The sequence below is a fragment of the Neopelma chrysocephalum genome, unplaced genomic scaffold (genome assembly GCF_003984885.1).
Source record: "Neopelma chrysocephalum unplaced genomic scaffold, ASM398488v2 Primary Assembly neopelma1_22, whole genome shotgun sequence".
Lineage (NCBI taxonomy): Eukaryota > Metazoa > Chordata > Aves > Passeriformes > Pipridae > Neopelma > Neopelma chrysocephalum.
The window spans coordinates 15,946,185-15,965,757 of NW_020897689.1; the positions used below are offsets into that span (position 1 = coordinate 15,946,185).

General features: G+C 36.4%; 1 protein-coding gene across 1 annotated transcript in view; it reads right to left on the reverse strand.

The window, feature by feature from the left end:
- Positions 1-19,573, reverse strand: part of XKR4 (XK related 4) — a 226,860-nt gene that overhangs the window by 177,923 nt on the left and 29,364 nt on the right. The window lies entirely within an intron of this gene.

The window sequence follows — 19,573 nt, forward strand, 5'->3', positions numbered from 1 at the left end:
CAGAGATACGCTAAATCCTCTCTCTCACAAGTTGCAGCCAGATATAAGTCCACTGACTTGTTGCTGCTTTGAGTTTGTATTCGTCTAAGCAAGAGTATAAGCCTGATGTGAGAATGGGTAACATGGAAAGGATTAGCTGTAAAAAGTAACTGCCATTTGATTTTTCTAACAAAATTGATATTCATTAAAAGTTAAGATGATCGGTTTTCTGACTGAGTTGAGATCTACCCACAAACTGTTTTTTTTTTTCATGAGATGCTGTATCACCTTAAACAATAATAAATAATAACCAATATTAAACCCAAATAGTATTTATAAACTGGACATTTGTGAATTCTCAATACAGTTTATAATTTTTTAATGCATTTCAAGGTCAACTTAAACCACTTTTCCTTATGTCTGGTACAATGTCACTATTTATTTGTATCACATCTTCACCAAGAAATACCAATCAAAGCCAGGGCTTTCGTGAGACAGTCCCCATATGAAGAGTCTCTGCTCAAGAAATTTCAGACTATCAACAGTATTAAGTGTGTATTGGGGTAGAAAGGGAGAACCAAGGGGGAATGGATTCAAATTAAAACAGAGAAGGTTTAGATTAGATATTACGAAAAAATTATTTACTGTGAGGGTGGTGAGGCAACCAACCTTGTTCCAACATCTTCAACAAGGAAATTGCTCAGGAGAAATAAAGAAGGTTGCAAATAAACTTTCTTAATAAACTCAAGTGCTGAGAGTGCTTCTACCATGTGCTATTATATAGGCTGTCATTACCCCATATATTGATAATATTCTGTGTGAATCTCTAAAGCTGACTCCAAGTAGTAATTTCAGTATTTAATCTGAGTGATTTTCAGGATCATCTAGATGACAGGTGTGGTATGGCTGCCTGTGTATTGCTTACAGATCCTGTCTGTGTTAATGAAATTGCTGTTTTACTGAATACTTCTGTGTAGATAGAATTGATCAATGTTGTGCCATGTCTCTCTCTAGCCAGGAATGAGGGTCCCTTGCTAGAAAGACCTCTTTAAGTGGAAGCACCTCATAATAATGAGATACTTCAGAAAAATCTCCCTTAGAGAGCTTCTTTAAAGGAAACAGACTAGAGAGAGTAGAATTTCCTCAAAAGCAAAACAAAACCCAGACGTATTGCTAGGTTTCAGAGACCTCAAAGCGCAAACAACTTGAAAGGAACTGACATTCTCAATGTCACAGGAAAAAGAAAAGACGACAGCTCTGCTGCCTTTACACAAGTGTCTACTGTAATTATCAGACTGCAGATGAGGTAAAATGGCTACACAGAGGAATAAGAAAGTGTCCTTTGACTCAAAAGAGAATAGCAAGGATACCAGTCACGGATCCCATCCATGACTCTCATTAATACTAATTACACTCAAAAAAAGGTGAAGAAAATAAGTTAAGGAAAATGCATAAGGATATGCAGCTTTGTTCAAATGTGTACACTCCTTTTATCAGTTGGAGAGGACACCCTTCCTCCCGATTCAAAGGTTTTCTTTCTGGTCAGTTCAGCTTTCAGATGTCCTTTGGCCAACTGATCTATGAACATAAAAATGACCACATTTCTGGGGCTCTAGGGGATGTTCAGGGTGTCTTTCCTTTGGGGTTTTGGCTTCGACGAGTGGCATGTTCCTAAAGTAAACCTCCCAGCTTTTCTCATTTACGTTAAGGAGGCATATTGTCTCTTGATCATAAAGACATCTCGGGGCATGCAACCAGACTTCTTTTGGACACAAAAAAACCCCAAAGCCATGCCACAGAGTGCACCTAACCCACTTGAATTTTTAGTCAGCTAGCCCAAAGAGAAACAAGGGAAATGCTGGCATCATGGACAGGAGGACTTCAGGCATGTTTCACTCCAGAGACTGGCTCATCTTTCACTGCCACGCCAGCTACTGAAAGCACACCCTTACATATTTCCACAGCCAGAGATCTTAGAACTGACCAGATGCTTTTATTTTAGCACAGGGCTGATGCCGGGGACTCTATCTGATGGGCTTCAGAAGACTTCAGAAAACTTACAAGCCTCCAGTGCAGCAACCTCGCATGTGGCAGTCGACAGTATGTCCATGCAATTTCTTCTAATTTTTGCAGCTAATGTCCTTTAGTTTTCAATTTGCACATTTCAAAAATTTCATTGCTGTGTTTATATCTTATGTGATTGAAACAACTCTCTACTGTTTAGCTTTAATCATAATCTCCAAAATAATGCAATTCCTATTAAAATACACACACTCTAAAGATAATCAGAGACTGAAATAGAGTATTTGCTAAAACTACCCAAGGGAGCTCTTCTATGGACTAAGAAGAAAGGATGACTGAGACAATCCATCAACATAAATTTAAGCTGTATAAATATTTTTATCTTGCAAGTTAATTCACCAAGAATTAAGGGTTCTCCTGCACCAGTCACGACAGTACATTTTATTCAGCATTTTGTTAGGTTAACTTTCTTCACTTAAAAATTTTCCCTCAGAAACCAACAGCTAACTTGTTAAAGAAAATGTGATTAATCTTAAGTAAGCTACTTTTTATTTCACTACAATGCAGTATTAATGGGAATAACATAAAGGATAATGGAATTAAGAACTCAAAACAGCTCAGACAACATCCCATTACATCAGACTAATTCCAGTGTGTTTCTGTAGTAATCTGTTCTGCACCACTCCAGTGTGCTTATGAAATCAGAGCAAAGAGCTGTTACCAAGGAAACCAATCAACCCAGGACCCCTTGTGTGTGGAAAATGCAGATATTTAACACTAAAAAATCCCATACAAAATAACTTCAAATAGGAATCCAGACTGGACCTACCTCTGACATTTATAAGCTCATGCAAATCTGGCAGTGGTTGTTCTGACCTTTCAGTTAAATCATTTTGCAATTGTGGACTGAATAAGAAAATTTTAAAACCCACCAAAATTCAAAAGTGTATTGCTCCAACAGACAGATAATTTTATCCAATGTTATTAATTACAACAGAAATGCAAACAGTAGAATTGTATCCCACAATTAATTCTCCATTGTTTTTTTTAATCCTACAGTCAAAAAACCTAGGTCTGCTCTCAATATTGGTCAGGGGGATGATAATCCTATTTCATAGCATGAACTAATACACATCCTTGCTATCAATGAACAGGTTAATCATAAAAGAAGGGATTGACTTTAGCCCTTCATACCTTGTGGTAAGAAACTTCTTTCCAAAGCGGCTAATCACAGTTCGCTAGTTAGCAGATCGTAATGCTCAAATTCCTGAACTACATATTTATTGGAAATGGCTACAGGACTGGCTAATAGACTAGCTGCATTCTCCAGCAACCTACAGACCTGGATTCTATACAGGGAGAAGCAGAAACACAAATCCCCCTGTTCATTAGGATCTGAGTTCTTACAATTACCAACTAATTTTGGTAACAGATGTGGCTAACTCAGTAAGAGTGAATCTAGGCACACAGATGAAATTTAAATAAATGCTTTCAATTTTTAGTTTTCCTCTATATAATTTAAAGATTGTTTTTGGAGATACTGTCTGCAATTGTAAGGGCTAAAATTCAAAGCAAAAGTTTTCTAATCTGTACAGCTCACATTACCGGAGCTTAAAGAAAAGCTTTTTGCTAAGAGAGAGAAATTGCTGCCCACAGACACTGAGAGTTCTTAAATGACAATTAAGTCCTCCAGATGTAATTTATGAAAGCACAGGAATACTACTCAAAATATATGTGGAAATGGTGCAGAGCTACTTTTGGTTGAAGTCCATTAGCTTTGTGGCACGTAATCTTGAAAATGAGCCTGTATTTTAATATACATAATACAATTTACTGTCTCTAACAAGCACTGATACTATCTTATTGTAGGACTGTACCTGTAAAGGACACACTGTAGATAGAAAGATTAAATTGGAAATTAACTCCTTACTGAACAACAGACAGCCTAAAATGAAAAGATCTTGAACATATGGAACTAACAAATACTAATCAAGCTTAACAAAAATTTGCATGCTTCAGGGGATTTAACAATAGCTCTCAATCTTTTGTGTTACTAAATATGCACACACTGCTTTGCAGAGATCAAAACTTCCAGTTAACTTCATTTGTGCTCATAAAAGTCACAAAAGATATGGCTGGCCTGCTTCACTGGCAGAAAACATCAGAGTTAGGTGGCAGTCACACAAAGCCCCAGATCACCTTTATGGTTTTTCACTGCAGGAGTGAAATGCTTTTTACAGAGGTATCTGTCACATTTAGGAGAGAAAAATCATGCTAGGAAACTGATCAATGTTTCTTGAACAGTTTAACTTAGCCAATGTTGTATATGGCAATGTTTTGTAATTGTTAGTATATGTAAATACAAAGAGAGAGTCTGTCTTAAGGTTTCCTTGAAACTGTGTTAACCCCAAGTGCCTCTTATCTACTATTTTCATCAGCTCAGAGAGCTTAAGTGGTTATCTAGCAGTAAAAGATAAATAAAAAACATTTTGAGGGCATAGTTGCTCTTATCTCAGTGAAAGACTCATTGTAAATTTTACTTCATTCTGTTCCAGCATGTGTCATGGACCAAACCCTGAAACAGATTAACCTGAAGTATTCTACTGTTTGCTCTCACAATAAGCTTTCAAAGCAGCAGCCCATCCCTCCTCCTGGCCATACTCCAAAAAGATGCTTGTTTTCAGGTTTCCCTCACCCATGACGCAGACCTCTTTTCCTGAATGGAGTTCAGAACAGATCATAAGGAAGTCACCCTGACTGGTTTTGCACCAAATGAATGAACATCTATATTAGCAATCCAACTACAATCTGCCATGGGAAAGAAAAGAGGAAACTCAGGGTCTGGGGCCAAAGGAAGGGACTACTGTGGCAATATTTTTTCATGCTGGGGACTGGAGGGATGTTTTGTTGTAAGAAGTCAGGCATAATGCCTGTAGAGAAAGTACATTCTGGTGCAGTCCCAAATCTGTCAGACAAAGCAAAGAATTAATATCTCTTTCTTTTAAAAACAACAATTTTGACTATTTCTAGAACACTGCTAAATATCTAGCATGGAATCTGTGTGAAGTGCATTTCCCAGGTTCAGTTGGATGTTTCTTTTCTTCCTGTGGCCAAGTTGAGAGAAACCAGTAGTTTGTGTATCTTCAGAATATTAAGCAAAGCACCTTTCCTTCTGGTGCACACAGTATGCCTTTTTTCCCTTCCTTTTCAAGCTCAATAACTAATACATCACCATTCAATATATTGGGGATCTCAGTTCTAGTAATAGTTACTTGTTTTATTAAAGATATACATTATAATATATTTTTTTCCATCAGAAAAGACAACTGCACTGAGTTATATGCTGTATCTCCAAATAACTTATCTGGAAGTTAATATGGTTAAAGTTCTGTCATTTGCAAGTTAGTCTGAGTTTGGAAAATCAAATTTAGTGTTTTCTGGTCCCCACATCATCCCTGTTTTATTTGAAGTTTACAGTGCAGTCTTCAGGATAGTCTTAAGAAGCCCAGGCTAGAAGTGCACGAAGTAGCTTGGGTACCAAACTAACTAGGGGTAGTGGCACAGAGCTCAGCAGGGGCAAAGTCACTGTGCTCTGAAGCAGGTTATCCAAGAAGAGGAGTAAATTTTCTTTCATTGTGCAGGTGTGGGATTTTGTATCTTGCTTATTAATTAATTAATTTATTTATTTATTTAATTAATCAATTGGGTTTGGGGGTTTTTTTGTATCCAAGCTAGTTAATTTAGCTCAAGCACCTCAACGCTGCAGTGCAGACTAGCTGTGTGCATCTGTAGTTAATAAAGCTGTTTATGCTACTTTAGCTAAGCAGAATTCAATACACTCCATTGTAGTTTAACCAGTACTTCCATGCCAGCACAAATTTTATGTAGTAGAATAAATTTACTTCAGTAACATATGCAGATGAGTCCTGGCAGCATTGCAAGTAGCAAGTCTATTAATTAGTCTTTATCATATTTTATATTTATGCTCATTCTTTTATCTTTTATTTTCAAGGAAAAAACAAAGGCAGCATTATTGTAAAAGACATCCTCAAATAGAAGTGAATCAGTAAAAACTCACTACCTTGTACGTGTGCTCTAACAAGTCCACGTGTTCACAGAACATACCCTCACAGCCACTGAGCATTTTGCATCTAATCCATCTCCTCTCAAGACAAATAGGAACAGATTCTCGTCAGCAGTCAGACTCCAGGAATCCAAGTCCCACTACCCAGTGCCTTATTACATGGAGAAAGATGCGTACTTAAGTGTGAAATTATTATCAAAAAAGCTTCTCCCTCTGTTAGCATGAACATAACCACCGTTGACCTGTGTTCAGCGAAGGTGTTAATGGAAGACTTAACAACAGGAATTTTTTTTGATCTTACTATGTTAATAGCACACACATTTTGGTCTTAGGCAAAGAGAAGAGTATTAGTTTCCAGCATGCTGGAAAGGAAATCCCAAAGGGTGGAAAATTCACTACTTTTCACAGAAAAAGTCTTCTCCAGCCAGAAACTCAATTGAAATATTTTACAGTAATACTTGCAAAGTAAAAGCAAATATCGCTTTAATATTAATGACCATTAACTCACTAAATTCCAGTTTAATAAACCACAACTTATTAAAAGTAGAAGATGAAGACTGGCTAAACGGGAAGTTTCAAATAAAATGCCTAATGATTAGTACATTCATTCTTCTGTGACCAACTGGATTATTAAATGCACTGAAATCATTAACTGACTTGTAAATTAAGCTCTGAGTCTTTTGAAAGAAGGCTTTGACAGATGTTTCTACTTTCAGTAAAAACTCAAGTTGAAATCCTAGAAAAGAGAACACACATTAAGAAAGTCTACACAATATTTACACTTGATATAAGGGGAGATTGATTCACAAGAAAGAGACTGGCAGTGTTATTTACTTCCTATCCACCATAATTTAAGATGAAATTTTAAGATTTGTATGTATGACTAAATGCAGCACTCAGTAAAAGTCACTGATCGCTATTGAACTGGTAAAGGCTCATTTATTTAGAGTTGAATTCAGGTAGATAAATTTTACAAGGCTTGATGAATTACAGACCAAAAAGTGACCAAATAATTGTAAAACTGTCATCAGATGGCCACAGTGCAATGCTTGCTTTATGTATGAAAGTACATATGTACTAGCTCTGTATTGAAGAACCAGTATATTTTGATAACTGTATTTGAAGTATGATTCCTACCAGCTCGTCAAAATCTTGAGCAAATAATGTTGTGTCATTTTTTAAAAGATAAAATTCTCAGTCGTAAAAATTGACTATGATTCAACACAGAAAATCAACAGAAGTTAGAGACAGATAATGAAGTTCCTGTTTACTTGAAGGAGGACTTTTAATGCACACCTGTTCACTGTAAGAACTAATGGCATTATAGCAACACACAGGGAAAACAGGACAAATTATCAGAATAATAAATTTTTTTGTTGGAATTTGAAAGAGGATGCATAAAATAACTTAAACAATACAATTTATTTATGCTAAACTTTACCTTAACCTATGCAGAATCAGCAAGCAGATGTGCTTGAAAATAGCCTTTTCAGGTTTAAGTACTCACTCAGGAATTTACATTTTGGTTTTGTCACTCTAGGAAAGCTTTCTTCAGCATTAGCCTAGTTCTTACACTGCATTGTTTCAAAATATTACATCAAATTAATAAAAAAAAGTAATAGGTTTAGAATATTATATAGATTTTTCCACTCTCATATCAAGGTATGCAATCTGTATGCTGTTTACATAAACTAAATTTCCAGTCTTAATTGATAAAAGAAAGACAAATCTCTAAAACTTTAAAAATTATGAACTGCATTTTCAAGAGACAAAGATCCACTTTGCCTTATGTTGGTTCTGCCCAAGCAAATTAATTGTAGGTGCTCTTTTGGAATTAAGTCCTAGAGATCCATTTTTTTTATAATATGCACATATTTTTTAATGTGGATCCTAATTTATACAATAGCGACTTTATTCAACACTAAGACAAAAGATATTAAACTAAATATATATAAAACCACATATATATATGAAAAGACCTCAGCAATCAGGTGGAAATAAAAGATGCTTAAAAATTCCCTGAAGCTTGTTTTGACTTAGGATTATGTGAAAACTTGTTCTTAGTGAGAGCTTCTCTAAATGAAAAACATATTCACATTACTTAACTGGCTACTGCCATTTCTGATTCAGGTCTTTGTTTTGACCAGGAAGCAAAGAGCTGAAGTATCACTGGAGTCAGCAAAAGACTGAAAAAACAGCAATCAAATGACTCAGCATTTAATAGCAGATGACTGCTAAGGCATTGCATATCTGAATCAGAAGACAAGTTATAGTTTATGTAGACGAGAAATAGGAGTATTTTTCATGCAGTGGACAAAACTGTTGCTTTTGGCACAGTACAGTGTGCAATTAGTTAACAAGAAGTGGAGAAATCACGTGAGATCAGTTTGATTTTTATAATGAGAAGAAAGTAAATGCTATTTACCCATTCTCCTTGCAATATACAAATAATAAAGTGACAGTATCAGAAAGCCTATAATTGCATGAGCAAAAGAATCTAATTCAGCCATAATATCAGGGTTGTCTATGCAATGACACTAAAGCCTTCTTTACAACAGCAGTATTTTGCTTTCACCATTAACCATGAACAATCACAACCTTGGGTCAGAGGTCTGTGTAGTGCCAATGATCTTTTTCATCTCTGGCTTCTTTACAACAGCACTAATAATTCCTTCACTCCTGATTGCCCCATGGACACCTCTCCACTTGGAACTCTATTAAAAATATTGTGTTTGTTTATAACCAATTGCAAATTAGTAACGATTCTGGCTACTGTCAACCTGTGTGGCTTCAAACCAAGAACCAAAATAAAGTGAAAACCTTGACCTCCTTCCATTACGTAGGGCCACTGAATTAAACTTAATCCATTATCCATGGAGCTACATGGCAGCTACTGGAAGAACAAGTCTTAGAAGTATGACAGCATCAGGTAACTGCAAGAAACAGCCTTCTATGCTGATAACTCACATCCTGACTCTGGCATATTCAGTACTGACAAGAAAGAATTTTCCCTGTTAAAAAAGGACAATTTCCAGCAGGAGAGAAAGAGAGGAAGAAAGAATAAGGTGGTATTTCCGCATTTCTTTTAACATGTTCTAGCTAATCTAACTACATGGCATGCAACTGTCCAACAAAGGACAGAAGATAGAAAGGTAAATTTTTCCATTGTGGTGGGCAGGGATTTAATTATATGACTCCCATAAATGTTAAAGGGAATCACAAGATCCCATCCTTGCACAGTGCAATTAAAAGGCACCCAAGAATATCAGTCATTTCTCAAACCAGAAAAGGTAGTTCAACATAGTTAAATGCTGAGATAAAAAGAGGGTGTGCAGAGCAGAGAGAAGAATTGTATGTGAAGGTTGATGCGGAACAGACCCAAAAGAACACAAGAAACTCAAATTCTATCATAATCTATAAAGGGCTAAGATGTGAACAAAAAAAAAAAAAAGACAACAGATTGTTTATCGATAAGAAATCCTGGTGCTAACTGTCTCTGCAGATACAAATCCAATTTGGTTAAAGAAAATTAGAGCTAGGGGAATAGTTACGGTGAAAATAGCAAGTGGAATACTGAAGCTGGTAATAATTAGACTTTTCCTGGTTTATACAATGTAAATGGTTGTAATAGGTGAAAAAATAGCTTGAACTGTGGTCACCAACAGGCAGTTGATAAATGAGTGCATGGCAGGTTGTGGGATATGAATGTCCAAAACTGAACTTGTGAGTCCTCGAGCAGAAACTTACTAATCACTAGCTACAACTGGTACACTGAGAGGAAATTTCAGTAACACCTGGGCTAACCAGAACTGGCATGTCCTGAATCCTCCTATTAATAAGGAAACATGAGACAGAGTCACCAGTTAGGAGGCTGATCATGCCTTGTGCTTCTGCATTGACTATTTAGAATGGGAAACTGGGGTTTGGGGTTCTGGATAAAACAGCTGCTGCCACAAAGGGTTGCTGAACAGAGGAGGTCATCTCAGAAAGAAGAATCATAGAATGATTTGGGTTGGAAGGAAGCTTAAAGATCATCTAGTTCCATTCCCACTCCTGCCATGGGCAGGGACACCTTCCAGCCTAGAAAACAGAGTAAGATTTTGGCTGGAGGAGAGATCCTGGAAGTCAGTGAAGATCCTAGAGATTTGCTTCAAGGAGAGGGATGCTGTGGGATCCTCAGGGACCTTGCCTGGGCATGCTAGAGATGGGTGACTGCAAGCAGCAACACAGTATGAACCAACATGACTTTCCTTCCCAGGGTGGTAGCAATTCCTCTGTAGGGGAGTCAAGACCTAGGCAAGCAAGGGCATGAGCTATCCAGAAAGGGTAAAAGCTCTGCTCTCCTTGGCTCTTAAATAAGTCCCTGTATACAGATCCACTACAGGTTGTTATTTATTCCATTTCATCCATGAGAACAGGCTACTGCACATCTTGATTCCCACGTTCATAAAATTTTAGAGTTTGCTTCAGCTATGCTGCCCTCTATTATTCAGTCTAAAAGAAAACTTTTATTACACATTAATGGAAATTCTATTTGATTTCAAGTGATAAGTGCCTGTGGAATCTGGTAAAAAAAGATGTTGAATTTTATTCCACCTTATGACCCTGAAGTCCAGGGCCCTGCTGTGTAGTACCTGGAAGAAACAAATCATCGAAACAAATCCTTGGAACCAAGCCACTGTGAAATCAAAGAGAGTGAAGATTTTGAGAAAGAGAAACACTTTTTTCTCAGTCTTCCAGTAGACAAAAAAGGAAGCTATACAAGAAAATATTTGTTACTACTTACCACAAAGAGATAAGGCTAAAATTGCTACTTTCTGTGAACTAGATAGAGGCAACAGGTGTTATTAAAGTATAACACTGCTATTAAAAGTACTACATTAGAATTATTTATAAAATATAAGTGTTTTTAAAGTGAGCCTTAGCGAAACCAATTTAGACATTAAAGTAATGAACTCTGAAAAAGGTTTAGTACTATTTTTATTACAAATCTGTAAAAATATGCAAGAACACCTGCATATTTTCATTGTCATCTTGAAATCTAAAGCTAGGTGGTAAACAAAAGTCCATAAAAATACAAGGCTTCAGAAATTATATCTATGTCACACCTATACACAATTAAAACTTACTAAATAAAAGCTGGGCAAGGGGAAAGCAGAAGAGGGAGAAGGCACACATGATAATTAAGTGCCTAGGGATCTCCCTGGAGCTTGACTTGATACCAAATATACTTCTCCTAGTCACATTTATTGGAACAATTTGACTTCATACTACTGAATTAACATTTCAGTGGGCCAAAAATAAGCATGTGGGATCTTCCCACCACTTTTAGAATCAGCCTGCCTTTTCCCAGCATCATGAGCATTTATCTATATGAAGCAAGAGAACACCAATAGGAAAAAAATTGAGAGAGACTTATTCTACAGTATAAGAGAGACAAGGATTCACGCCTATACTCTGCTCAGTTCTCTCTTTGATTGAGGAAATGTATATAAACCATTTTTGTGTCTATGTCAAGCCAGACTGTTGAACACAGATCTAAAGTGAATCTGGATTAGCCTGCTATTTCTGCTACTGGTTTTTCTTTCTGCTCAACAAGAATTTTATTCTAGATTTCAGAAAGAATCACTAAGATTTCTTTTTTAAACAAACAGGTTGAGAAAATGTTTCAACTTTTATCAAAAGAGCATCTCAGATCAAAACCCTTTTGAGAATTGTTTCCTAACAAGCTTTATTAAAAAATAACCACTTAACCATATAACAGAATGGAGGTTAATATACACAAGGCAACTTAATGCAATTGGATTTTTTTTTCCTTTTATAGCTGTTAGCTGACTTACTGTGATAGAAAAAAAAGGAATCAAATTGGGATTATTTGATGTTCTCATTGTTGTATTCCCGTCTTCCCCTCTCACAGTAGCCAAGGATCTCCTGACTGTTCTGATCATGACTGACTTTGGGGTTGTTCATGGAATGCCAAAAGTATGAGAAATTTGATGGAACAAGAGCAAGAGCATGTTCACTTTCAAAACACTTTCAAACACCAACTGTGATCTTCAGTACAGGCAAAGCATCTCTATGGTTCCAGAAGATCACTAGTTCTCTTTGGATCCATGAAGTGCCATAGTTAGAATTTAATTCATCAATCAGAGCATTTGTGTGACTAAGAAGCAAATGAGAATACAACAGAAGAATGCAAAAGCTGTCAGACCATTAATAGTTTCACTGTACTACCATTACATCCTATACTGGTGGGAAAATATGACAGTTTCCCTCTTAAGCACACAACTACTATTCCATCCTCAGACAACACTAAGAATCACAAGGGACATTACACAGTATCCTGCCAATTAGGAGATGATGATTCCGGGCTTCATAGGTTTATAAAATAAAACTAAATTACTTATATATTTAAATGTTTATCTGGGTTCAGAAATTATCCTGACAGATATTATGTAGGGTATTTTTCCCCCTCCTATTTTTATTACTTCTGAAAAGTATATGAACAGGTTAGATGGGGTTTTGAGCAACCTGATCCAGTGAAAGGTGTCTCTGCCCATGGAAAGGGGATTATAATTAAATGATCTTTAAAGGTCTCTTCAAGCCCAAACCATTCCATGATTTTTAAAGTTACCCCAAATCTACCTTTCTTGAAAATAATTGGCTGGTTTCAATCACTATCAGAGCTCTACAAATAAAGGTAATGACAAGAAAAGTATTTTGACCCCTATTTAGTTTGAAGTGGTATGTATTCTCTATTTCCTGAGCATAAAGAAGAAAATATTTTTAGAAGCGCCAAGCCAGCAAAAAAAAGCAGAGTATTTACTGATACAGATATTGCATATTTTTTGTGAAGGTCATGAGATAAAATTGGAATCCATTTAAAATAGCTTGTGCTTTGATTAGCCATTTTTCAGCCCTGCCTTCCTTCATACGGATTCATTAATATACCCCTAGAACTATCATTATCCCAATATTCAGAAGGCTTCTAATTCCAAAGGAAATAATTCAGCATCACTGTTCCTTCAACTGAAAAGAGACTGCAGGAGTACATACATTATTTTTTCATAAATATTTTGCAGTAATAGCTGCCCGAAATGAGATGTTTTCATAGTCCTTCTTACCAGAACACTCTGATTATTTCACAGTACAGCTGTGAGGATTTTCCAAGAAGATCAAACACCTCAAGAAATGTTCACCTAACCTGTTTACCTGTTCTGTTCCCCTTCCATAGCACAAAATACCACCACCATGAGGGCTGTGCACTGCTTCTCGGGCAAGGCAATCTTATACACTCAGCTGCTCCCTCCTCTTTCTGCACAGGAAGTCTTCCCTAATATTCACCTTAATTTGAAGATTTCTTGGTCCTCTTGGCCACTGAAAATGAGTAATTACTTTTTTTCTTAAAATAGCCATTTGGAAGACAGTTATTTGTCTTCTCTTTCCTTTATCTTGATAGGCCCCCTGAATACTTCTGTGAAGTAAATATTGAAATGAAATCATAAACACATCAATAGTGGCATGTCTAATAAATGACCATATAGGCAAATTCTATTCTGTAATAATCAAAAGCTCATGATTACAAGATATAATTCTGCATTCTACCTATGCTCAGAATGTCTTGTGTGCTCCTACAGTGCCTTGAAAATACCCAGGCATTGGATGTTTTTACTTCAAAAGCTTTAATACTAACACAAACCCAGTGGAGATTTCCAAAGTCCCTGAACTCCAGTCTCACAGTAGTTGGCATTAATATTTCACTGAGTGGCCTGGGAACCCAGCTCACAGATGAGTCTTCTTGGAGATCTCATCCTGAATTATAATATTTTGAACTAGAGAATATTAATTAAACAAATCATAATTTGCCCTTTCAGTTTAGCTTTAATCAGGAAAGCTTTTAGAATGTGGACACGATCTCAGTGCAAACCTGTAGTATTATTAATTAAAATCAGCAAAGCTACCTCTAATTTATGAGAGTAAATGCCAACAGAAGTTGGTCTCTTGCATGCTACTGTTCTACTCAGTCTGTATCTTGGATAATAAATCCACAAAGACAATAAATCACAGCATATTGTAAAGCCATAAAAACCTTCAACTTGCCAATTCAAGCACTAAATGAACATGCAAAATGAGTTTTAACTCCTTACTCGTGAGTGTTAACAGAACCGGTAAAGATAGAAATATCGTGGTGCCTCTTTTGAGAGATATGAATGTTATTTAAAAGATTTCTAGAAAGAATTCTGTGAATAGTGGTAATGTGTAAAATATGAAGGAATCCCAAAAGGCATTAACCTATGAGTTTTCTTTTGTTTGCTGTTTATTTGTTCTTTTCATCACTTCTCATGGGATCCACAATAGAGAACAGGAAATATTGTCACATTATTCTCTGTGAGCTTTTAAGAAAATTTAAGATACTTAAAGGGTCAGCTGTGAGATTAGCACTGTCAAGAAAAGGGCTTCTCAAGCTATCCCCCAAGGAAAGAGAATTAACACAGCAGATTAGTCACCTCAGTGCTGAGATATTAGCATGTGATACGCTGCACCGTACCACGCTACTGTTTCAGCGCTGCCAACTCATGCAAATCACACAATAATTGGTATTTTCCCTAGGGGTGGTATAATGAGATTACATAAAAATAATACATCTTTAAAAACTAATACAATTCTGAGCCATATGCTTAGGAAAAATCTTGAATTGTTCTCCTTGATCTTAAAAAGCCAACAAATAGAAAGAAACAGATTCAGAAATTCGTTATGGTTAAAATTTCACCATTTTTAAGCCAATGAAGATCACCTAAAGATCAAATTGGAAATACTGCAGGAATGTCAGCACAGTTAATGATCCCATTTCCAAGCCACAACTACTGTACACATTTTCTACTTACCTTTCCTTCACATATTATGTGAATTAGTTCGGGATTAGATTTTTTTTTAATTTTAGGTACAGATGGAAAGTTCAATGTTTGTCTTTGAGGGGAAAAAAGTCTCATTATTTAATTGCAGCTATTTATTTTTTTTTAACTGGACACTGTCTGCTGTTGCTTAACCAATGAAGGACTACAGGGTTGTGTGCCTTCTCCTTGTGCAGGGGAACAGCAGGGAAAGGCAGTGAAAGGGCTATGTCAGCAAAGAACAGACAATGTGAGAAGGGGCAGGAAAGGATTCACTACATGAGGGGTCTAGGAGAAGCATCATTGAGCCAAAATCTTCAAAGGAGAATTATGTGGTACAAGCTAGGATGCAGCAATGCTGGCAGCAGATAGTGACCGCTGCAAGTGAATTGTAGTTTGAGCTCATCAAACATTACTAGTGGCAGTTTTGCTACAGTGCTGTGCATTTACCATACAGACTTCTTTACCTCTCTGAAAATTCTTTACGTTACACAATGGAATGCATAGCTATATGTGTATATCAACAAACTCATCCTCTATACAATTACGCTGTTCTTACAACAAGCAGAGTAAGAGATGCCTGCCCTTAATTTCCTGGATCCCTTACTAACATGATGGCTTACCTAACTTAACAAAGCAGCAGCAAGTAACTTATTTTAGGTATTCATGCAATGACTCTGAAGATTAAACAACCATGCATTATGCCTCAGAGTCATTTGGAAACAAACACCAGTAAAGCACAGAATTGCCTGTATCACACATATTACATGGATACCCTCACATGTATGTCTAGAAACTCCTAAGAGCCCGGTACAATGTAGAATGTGAATTCTGCACAAGAGCATATATAAATAGTAAGATACAGAAATTGATAAAAAACTGGTTTGGCCCTAAACAAGCAGAGAATTGACTTCTCCAAATGATTCAGTGTCAGCTGGAAGCTGAAAGCATCCACTTCCGTAAGCTGTGCCCTCAGGATTTGCTTCCTGTGTGGTCCTGGCTTTCACTCTGTCAGGTCAACAGACCCAATTCTGCCAAAGCTAGGACATGTTGCAGGCTATAGAATCTCTTCTGTTCTCTGAGCTGACTGGGGCGAGAGTTTAGAAATTACTATTTATAGGCTTTGATCCTTGTTGACTTTATATACATACATTGTGATAGACTTTGGCATATTACTGTCCGCCTGTGTTTTACATATAAGGTATTTCAATTTGTCAACATATAGATTAAAACCCAAGAGGAAGATGAAAAGTGAGTATTCCACTGATTTTCTCTATTTTATAGGTAGATCTTAAGACCTGGAGGCATAGAGATTTTTCGTTGGACATTTTTCAGTGCAACAGAGAAGCAGGCATTCAGAACGTGATGTACTTAAACCAATAATAAATTATTTGTAATTTTAAGATTTTTCATGGCATTCCTACTGTTTCCTAAAGCAAGTTCAGATAGATGCCTTGCAAAATTGATCCTACCCATTCATGCTTGAAATTTGCTTAATTTCCCATTTGTCTTTCACACTATTCTTTTCTACTGATACAACTGCATGAAGCTGGTTATGTTTCTGTCTTACTCAACATATAAGAGATTTCATCTGCCTGGGAAATTTTTTAAGAAAGACAAAAAACCAATTGTACACATAGTTCTTTTTAATAATACTTAGCATGAGCAACAAAATATCTCAAAATCATTCTTTGTTGGCTTTCATTATTATAAATTTGGAATTGAGCTTCCATCAGGAAACTTATCTGCTTAAGAGGATGAATTATTGCATTTAAGTCCCTTTAGTTTGTTTGTTTCTAAGTAAATGCAGTAATTTTAAAATAATTATAATGAAGGTTGAACTACATTTTACGAAATAGTAGTTAAACATTATGCACATAAAGAATATTTCATGCTGATGGAAATGGTCCCTTTTCTCAATCTTTCCCCAGTCACTTGCTACCTTCAGAAATTACTTTTATGTTCTTGGCTGATTTACAACAGAGAGGCTGTACATTTGAATTTACAGAGACTATCTTACTAAGGCAACACTCATAGAGTTTATCTTTTCTCGCCTTACAGAAGGGCCTGATATTCCTTCACCTGAGAAATAAACTCCATCAGTGGCCTCCAAACTTTTTTGATTGTGAACACCTATGAGTAAAATCCCTTTTAGCAAAATAAATTTTATTTATTTATTAATTATATTAATGTGCTACTATACTAATATATTATGCATATTCTTAAGCATACACAAAAATAGAAATGGAAAAGGATGATCTAAGGAATAAATAAATACTTTTTAAAAATCTTATTTTCTACATTAATGAATAAATATTATTTTATTTATTAATGGCACAAAATGTATATCTTTCCTATGCCTCCATGGATTGTCTTGTGCATGCACCCTACTTTGGAGACTTCTGAGGTAGAGCACCAAACTACTTCTAACATGCAGTGTCAATGCACATCACAATACTCTCTGAAGTTCTGGTCTCTCTCATCAAGACCTGCTGGTGTGTATCCTAGCTCTTTTTTGACTCATATACCCAGACTTATTTTCAGAGACACCAGGGGTATATATCCAGGTTTCATCACAAAATAATATCAGGTTGTGTTCCAAGGGTGAAGACCTAAATGCAAAAAAAAACCTGCTGGGTTCATCAGTTAGATGTCTTCACTATGTACCAACCTCATTTTTCAGCAGGTCCTAATGTGTTTGACATCTTCAAGGGACATCTTTCTGGAAAGGTGGCTGGATGATAAATACAGTAGCTTCAAACAGCTTCTATAGGAACCATAAGAAAAAGTATCTGGAGAAAACACTGTCACAAAAGCCAGGTTACATATTATCTTCCCTAACTTCAGAGTTCTCCCTGAGGCCCCTGTCTGGCCCTTCTGAGTCTGGCCAGTTTTGTTCGTATCTCTCCCCCAGGGAGCAGGAATGGAGAGTCACGATTGCCTTCAAAATTAGCTACCTCCTTACTTTTTCTCTTAAATGCCAGCAGAAGGGTTGTCTAAGGCCATTGCCATGTTCCTCTGTGTGCCAGTTGTTTCAGGCAGAAATTAAAACCAGGTACAGTTCAATAATCAAATTGGCTAAGACACATGAAAGTCATAGGGTCTTCACAGTTCAGTAACAGTTTTTACTGTCTCTTAGCTGCGACTGGGAGTGTGAACACAGGATCCTCAAAGGCTGTAATTCAATCTTCTATGGGATATATAAAAATTCGTCTTTCTGCTAAGTCCTTTAAGCTGATTCACATTTTACTTTAGGTAGCCTTACAAAATATCAGCTAATCTTTCAAATGAGTACATTACAGACTTACAACTGGAAAAAGATCAGTCAGAAGTTGCTATTTCTAAGTATTAAAAGAGATTATGAACTCATAATAACTCTGATATGGTGTATTTGCTCGAAATCCATCTCATTAGAAATGCTATGTAAAACTCCTCAATCCTGGAATGCTTCTTAAAGAACATATTATGAAACAGTTCATAATCAAATATTATAATCAAGCAGCTTTAATCAAAGTAAAAATTCTAAAGAATTTTCTCAGATGACACAGCATCCTGATACCAGGATTTTCCAAGTTACGTCATACACCTCAAGTGTTTCCTCAGCATTTGTGGGAGGCAGTGCCATGTCGGAGGACCTCATTTTTCTCCTGCAACTATAAAAATTGGTCCCTCTTGAATTCACCAAGCTCAGATCCCCAAAGGCAATATGTAATCTTGGCAGTAATGTAACTAGCAAATGTTATTCTATGACCCAGACCAGATTTTTTTGAAGCTGATATTATCTACAAATCCATTATCTATATACATTATCTAAGCTCTGGACCAGACTGCCCCCTCTGCTCTGTACAGATTCCACAGACAAATCCTGGAGTGTGCTGTATTAGGTGCACTCATGACATTTTCACATGTAAATCTGCTGTCCTCTGAACTCAGTTCAGGATGAAATGAGACATCTTCACTTAAAGATATCTCATTTAAGACTTTGATGTCTTTTAGATGTTCCGGCTAATTGTGTTACCCATACTGACAGATTTTCAAGCCTTAATAATGCCTACCTACACATGCCTCCATGTCCCCAGAAGAAATTAAGTAAATTGCTTGAGATCAAGTCAGATATGCCCTGAAAATAAAAATAAATTGGTCTCCACACTTTATCTTGGGTCAAAAAATCAAAGGCTGTAGAGTCTGGAAGCTCTCGCCCTCATGCATCCATCAGTGCTCTTTGAACTCCAGCCTGTCTCTACATTCTACTTCAGTGTCGACTGATTTCTGAGAAAAAACAACCTTTTGATAAGGCCTTCTTCTGATTATTCTAAATATATCTAACATATGCACCTATTTAAAAAAATATACCCCAAAGCATCCAGGTTTCAAGATTCTTCAAGCACACCTGAATCAACTAGTCTTTAAAGGGAGCTATAAGGAAATACTCTCTTTAAAGAACTAACAGTTTCTCTTTCAAGGATTAGCACTTAAATTTCCAGTTGGGAAATACCTGGCTAACAAGACAATGTCTGTTATCTGGAAGACAAAGAGCAGAGTCTTTAAGGAGGATGCTGTTTATGTATCCAAGCCTTTAAAAACAATTTTGTAAATG